This window comes from Pinus tabuliformis, chromosome 7, assembly GCF_031772625.1.
Source record: "Pinus tabuliformis cultivar Carrire ecotype Pingquan chromosome 7, CPIR1, whole genome shotgun sequence".
Classification (NCBI taxonomy): domain Eukaryota; kingdom Viridiplantae; phylum Streptophyta; class Pinopsida; order Pinales; family Pinaceae; genus Pinus; species Pinus tabuliformis.
The window spans coordinates 19765711-19772129 of record NC_142293.1 but is presented as its reverse complement, the minus strand read 5'-3'; positions in this window follow the sequence as shown (position 1 = coordinate 19772129).

Below are 6419 nucleotides of genomic sequence, written 5' to 3'. Positions count from 1 at the left end.
GAAAATATTCCTCCACATGTCAAAGTACGCCCAGCGCAGGTAGCCTTTGTTGCACTTGCTATGCAGCGCAGGTACACCATAGAGCTTTTGACATTCAGCGCGGATGCTTAGTGGAGCAGCTGCTTTGATCCAAAATTGACCTGTTTTTGAGTGTTTTTCAGTGGAGAACTGATCTGAAGTGCTGTGGTTTGCTGACCTTGTTCCTCTAGGGGTAGGAACAACATGTTTAGGGACTTTGGATCCCTTAGATTATTGACATTTCATGCTTTATGCTGTAAGGCACAAAAATGTCTATAACACTAAGATTCCAGTGACAAAATCCATTTTTTGGCGTCGTCGCCATTATATGATGATTTTTGGATGGACGCTACTTATGTTATGTTGTGTGTTGCGTGGATGTAGATTCTGGATTCTCACATTCCTCTAGTGGAGCAACGTGTCCCCAAGTAGAGCTAGATGTTGACCACTACATGTCAACGACCCATAGCAGTACACCCCCTTTTTTTTCGCAAAAGGGATAGTGCCTGATCGATGTTTTCGTGCCATCCAGCTATCATCATCAACTTGATTATCATGTTATAATGCAAACCCATTATGCATGTGTATGATGTAAATAATCTCAGCAGATCTGTGTCGTGTATGTAATTGCCTAAGTAAACCTACCTTTCTAGTGATGATCTATACTCTGAGAGGTTTTTTGTCTCACCGATCCATTTTCGAATGGTCGACAGAGTTTTCCTTCAACCTTACCCCAAAGTCGGAATGGATTTTGTCACTGGGATATGTTCCTGTTTAAGTTCGAATGACAATATCTAATAAAACACCTTGGTTTGTAGATATTGTTAATTATTTGGTGACAGGAAAGTTACCTCCATAACTATCAGCTAGAGAAAAAAAAGTGATCAAAATCAGTGCACCTTATTCTTGGATAGATGGAGAATTGTACAAAACTGGACCTGATTTGATTATCCGAAGATGTGTTCGAGAAGATGAAGTACCTGAAATCTTGAAATCTTGCCATGATGAGCCATGTGGAGTACATTTTGCTGATAAAATAATTGCTTACAAAATCCTTCTTTTGGGATATTATTGGCCATCCATTTTCAAGGATGCCAAATAATATGTCAAAAGATGTGATAGTTGTCAAAGAATGGGGAAGCCCATTCCATTAGACCAAATGCCTCTACAACCACAAGTACTTGTAGAACCCTTTGAAAAATGGGCTTTAGATTTTGTTGAACCAATAAATTCTCCTTCTAAACAGAAAAGGTACATACTTGTTTGCACAGATTATGTTAAAAAATGGGCAGAAGCTAAACCTCTTTTATTTGCAACTGAAAATGTCATAGTTACATTTCTTTTTGAGGATACCTTTACTTGTTTTGGTGTTCCAAGAGAAATTGTAATAAATCAAGGTACCCAATTCACATCAAAGTTGGTATAAAAGATCATGGAACAATATAAAATCAAGCATAGGAAGTTTACTCCATATCATCCACAAGCCAATGGGTAAGTGGAATCTACCAACAATTTTTTTGAAGCAAAGCTTACCAAAACTGTGCATTTGCATAAAAAGGATTGGGCAGAAAAGCTTTCAAAAGCATTATGGGCATACTGAACTACATGGAGGAATACAACTGGACATACACTTTATGAGCTTGTCTATGGAAAAAACGTCTTGGTTCCAATTGAATTCCAAGTGGGGACCTTGAGAACAACAACTAAATTGGGCCTTGATTTATCAAAAGCTTAAAAACAAAGATTAGCACAATTGAATGAGCTAGATGAGATCCAACAAGATGTTATTCAAAGAACCAACATAGTTCAACAGCAAAGATCTAAGTGGCATGACAAATTCATCAAAGCTAAAAAGTTCAAGCAAGGTGAGTGGGCTCTTCTTTTTTATTCCAAGTTCAAAGATTTTCATTGAAATTTTCAAATTCATTGGCTTGGTCCTTATGAGATTGATACTACTTTTTATATTGACGCAGTCAAAATCAAAACTATTGATGATGAACAAATTATTTTCCTTCTTAATGGTCATAGATTAAGGTTGTATCATAAACCACTAACAGGGGAAGAATTTGTCAAATATTTGCAAGAGAATTCTGAATTCAAGTTAGTCAAAGAAGGGGATCTTTCTCCTCACTTTCCAACCTCATTGTAATTTTTCAAGTAAAATATATATATATATATATATATATATAATAAATAATAAAAGTATAAACATGAAAACCAACTATGTTGGCATGTTTATACAGAAAATCTTAACTGAAAACCAAGATCTCTTGGCAGTTTAGATTTTCAAAACACCCTCTTTCTTGTCCCTATTTCTTTTTGTCCTTCTTTTTCTTTTCAGGTGCCAAGCTATATTCATTAGGATCAGTATTTTCACTGATCATCAACAATAGCAGCAACAATAAAGAAGTCTTCTCCTGATCAAATAAAGAAAATCCGAGAAATGAAAAGCAGAAAACAGAATTCCTATCATTCTGCAGTCGATCTTCAATTCTGCAACCAAATTCAAATTCTACAGAAAAAGAATATCAAGGAACATAGGAACAAAGGTATGTAAGAATGTTAAAATTATATTTCATATAGGAGCTTAGGTTTTGATTTATGGATGATTGTATTAACAAGTTGAGGACCTTATATATTTGCTATCATATTCATAATTGTTATACCATATCTCCTCATCATTACATCGCTAGTCACATCAAGTCTGATTGGAATTAAAAACATGACACTTGTCCTTTGAAATTGGATCTGGGAAATTGTGAAGTACAATCCAGACGCAACACAACCTCTCCCATCAACGCCTTACCTCGCCATCATTTAACCCTGTGTCATATCCATTCTGCTCATTCCTAATTCGCATTTCATTCATTCCCTCTTTCAAAAACTGCCATTATCCCAGTCAAAAGAAACAGTCAAGACCGAGACTTCTCCTCACCATGGGAACGCTTGTTCGTTCTAAACCAAATGGAGTAAAATTTCTCTAGGCATATCCAAGGGTTAAAGACCAATTGCAACAGGTGGGATGGCTCCAGTTTTTCGAAAAATTCAACGGGTATGAAGCAGAAGTTACCAAAGCCTTCACCCAAGCATTTGATGGAGTAGAAGCAGAGATAGGAGATATTAAGCTCATCCTCACATAATATATTGTAGCAGAAGCAACAAGACTACCAAGAAACGAGGAAAGCTAGTTCAAGAATAGAAGAATTAAAGAGAATGATTGGGTCCATTTCCTCAGAGAACCAAGTATGGATTTATCCATTTTCAAAAAGGGTATTCCAGTTACTGCATTAAAAGGAAAATGGAGAAATCTCTTGCTCATTATTCAAAAATTTGTAACATGTGAAGGAATATTTGGGACAATGTTTTTCTACCATGCCAGACTTATGATGCATTTTATTGATGGAAATGAGATTAATTTTCCTTACTTTCTGCTTCAAAGTTTAAAGAAAATGGAATTTAGCATACAAAGAGAGTCTAGGTCCATTGATAACTCTCTTTACCATCATGGACTCATCAAGATTCTTGTAGAAACACATTTAGAAGCTAAAGGAGATAATTGGCAAGATTTCTTAGTGAGAAACCATTTTGTAGAAGCTCGAGAGGAAGAAGCAAACGGGAGGGCTAAAACAAGTCGAAGAAAGTCAAATCCTAACCCTGGAAAAGAGAGAATTGAAGAAGAAATTCGAGAGCAGAATGTAACTGAAACACCAGGAGATCCATTTGAAGATGATACCCTGCTATCCCAATGTCTTGAGAAAATTAAACAAAAAAATGACAAACAGGACCTTAGAAGAAAGAAAGCTAGCTCGAGCCAAAAATTACCCGAGGAAAAGAAGAAAACAAGGGATAATAAAACAAAAAGGAAAGACTTTAGAAGCTCAGAAGTAAAATTGAGGAGAAGCAAAATAATTTCAAAAATGTCAAGTACACAGTCACCAAAAATGATCAATCTTGAAGAAGAAGGGTATAATACACCACCTCACACAATCAGTCCAACAAGACAAACTCCAAAAATTGATCCAGTCCAACAAGAGATTTATGACTATGTGGAATCTCTAGAGCAAAGGGCACAACAAAAGGAAAAAATTTTCTCAATATGAAATGGGTGAAACTAAGCAATAAAACAAAATGCAAAACAGGAACATAGAATTGAAGAAAATTTAAAGCAAGACATATATGAGCTGGAGGTTCTTAACAAATACTTAATTCGGGAAAGGGAAGCAGCAAAAGTTCAGAATGAGATACTTAGAACCCAAAATGATAATATACTTCTACACCTCTGTCATTGGTATAAGAAGAATAAGAAACTTAAGGTTCAAAACAAGTTTCTCAAAAACAGAATCAGAGGGTTATAGGGCAGAATTTTGATGAAGAAACCAAGGACCACTTTCAGCATTAAAAAGAAGAAATCAAGCACTAGTCTGGATGTGCTTGCACAGGCTTCAGAGATCATTCACTAAAGGGGAAAAGAAGAGACAATTTTGAATTTTTGGTGCATGAGGACATGCAAAACCTTTGGTGTGGGGGAATGTTGAAGTCTGGAATTGTTTCTTTTTTACTATCCTTTTTGCCCTCTTATTTCACCTTCTTATCACCATTTTGTAGCAATCTCAACATGTTCAAGGTCAAGTTCAACTCTTAAAAAGGTATTCATCATCCATAATTAGAATCTCTGCTTCTTAATGAATTATAATGAAAATATTCTTACAATGACATAATCATAAACATTCTGCAGCTAATATTGGTTTCCGCAACAATATTCATTGTTAGACAGGTTGCAGCACTTGAAATAAAGGATGAAGACTACCTAGAGATGACAATTGTCCACCATATGGATAACCACTTATCAACACAACTCGACAAGCTACGAGGATTGAGAGATCTAGAAGTTAAACTCGGAGTCAAACTCTGAAAACGATGTGTAACGGTCAAGTAAAAGCAGCGGAGGAATAAAACAACATCAAGCGAGCAAGATTGAAGACATGTTCAAGCTATTAGATTTTGGATCGAGATGAATCTCCTATGATTTTCTCTTTTCAGTAGCAAGTCATAAAGAGATTGAGTTTTGTTAAAATTGGCAACTAGGGCCAGACTCCATGTTGATCACCTTATTTATGGCTTATGATATTTTTCCTAGATTCCTCTCATCGAGAGGTGTAGGATTGAACTAAAGATCATCCGATTTCGATAAGTATTTATGGAGATATGAATTTATTTTGATAATGGACAAATTGTCAAGGTCGGCCAACAAACTTATGTAGGCTCAGAAGCCCAACAGTCACATCTATTCACCCTCAACGTTTACATATAAATACAGGAGCCTCCTCCTCATTTGGACAATTCATTCACTTATCTTCTCTCTCTCTCTCTCCTACACATAAAAGGAGCCTCTCTCTCTCTCATATGTGTGGCTGAAAAGAAGACGTCCTAGGGCAAGGAAGACGCAGAAAGAAGGATGCTAGGGCAGCAGGTCATCTCTTTGACTAGCGTTGACCAAGCATTGACCTTACAGAAGTGCGGATTGGGTGTGGTTGCCTCTCCTCGGCAGGCCGCAATTTTTGGCATGAAAACCGAGGTGATCTGACCTCTGGTTTGACTAGCATTGACTGCCCTAGTTTAGGGCTGCAAGTTGACTTCAGAAATCTGCAAATTGACTGTACTTTTGGGACTGTTCAAGAGTTGTTTCTTCAGGCTGTTCGAGGACAAGTTGACCGGAAATTGACCAAGCATTTTAGAGGTCAATTTCAGCTAGTTTGACCAAGTTTGACTTTGTTGATCTAGGGTTTTCTGCTGCTGATATAAAATTACAGAATTCAGATTTTGTATTATTTCTCTCTGCTGAACTATTGAAGATAAAAGAAGATTTGATCAAAGGGTTTCCCCGCATTGGGGTTTGTCCCTGGCTAGCCGCCACATCTTGTGTCTCTTATCTTGGCTTGTTTTCTGTTGATCATTTAATGTTCTATCTGCACTTTACTTAATGTATATGTGATTGCTAATCTGTGGGTAATAAGAAGAAAAATAAGTAAATTGCTCTAAGCATAGAACATACCATAATTTAACATGGTATCAGAGCTGAGGTGAAGACAAAACCCAAGCGAGAGCAAGAGCAAGAGCAATCACCGAAGAGAAGGTTGGCAAGACTACCTTAAAGAAATCATGGGGTCCTCAACACACTTCCCTGCTGAAGACAAACTACGTGAGAAATTTGACTATCACGGATGGAAGATGTCTCTCGATCTAACATTAGAAGAATAGGAAGTGTTGGACCATGTGAAAGGTGAAATTGTTGAGCCTCCATCAAATGCATCCGCTGCTGCTAGGAACAAATGGACCAAGGGAGAAGTCAAAGCAAGGAAGATCATCTGGGACTCTATCAATAAGCGCTTGGTGGTCTATGT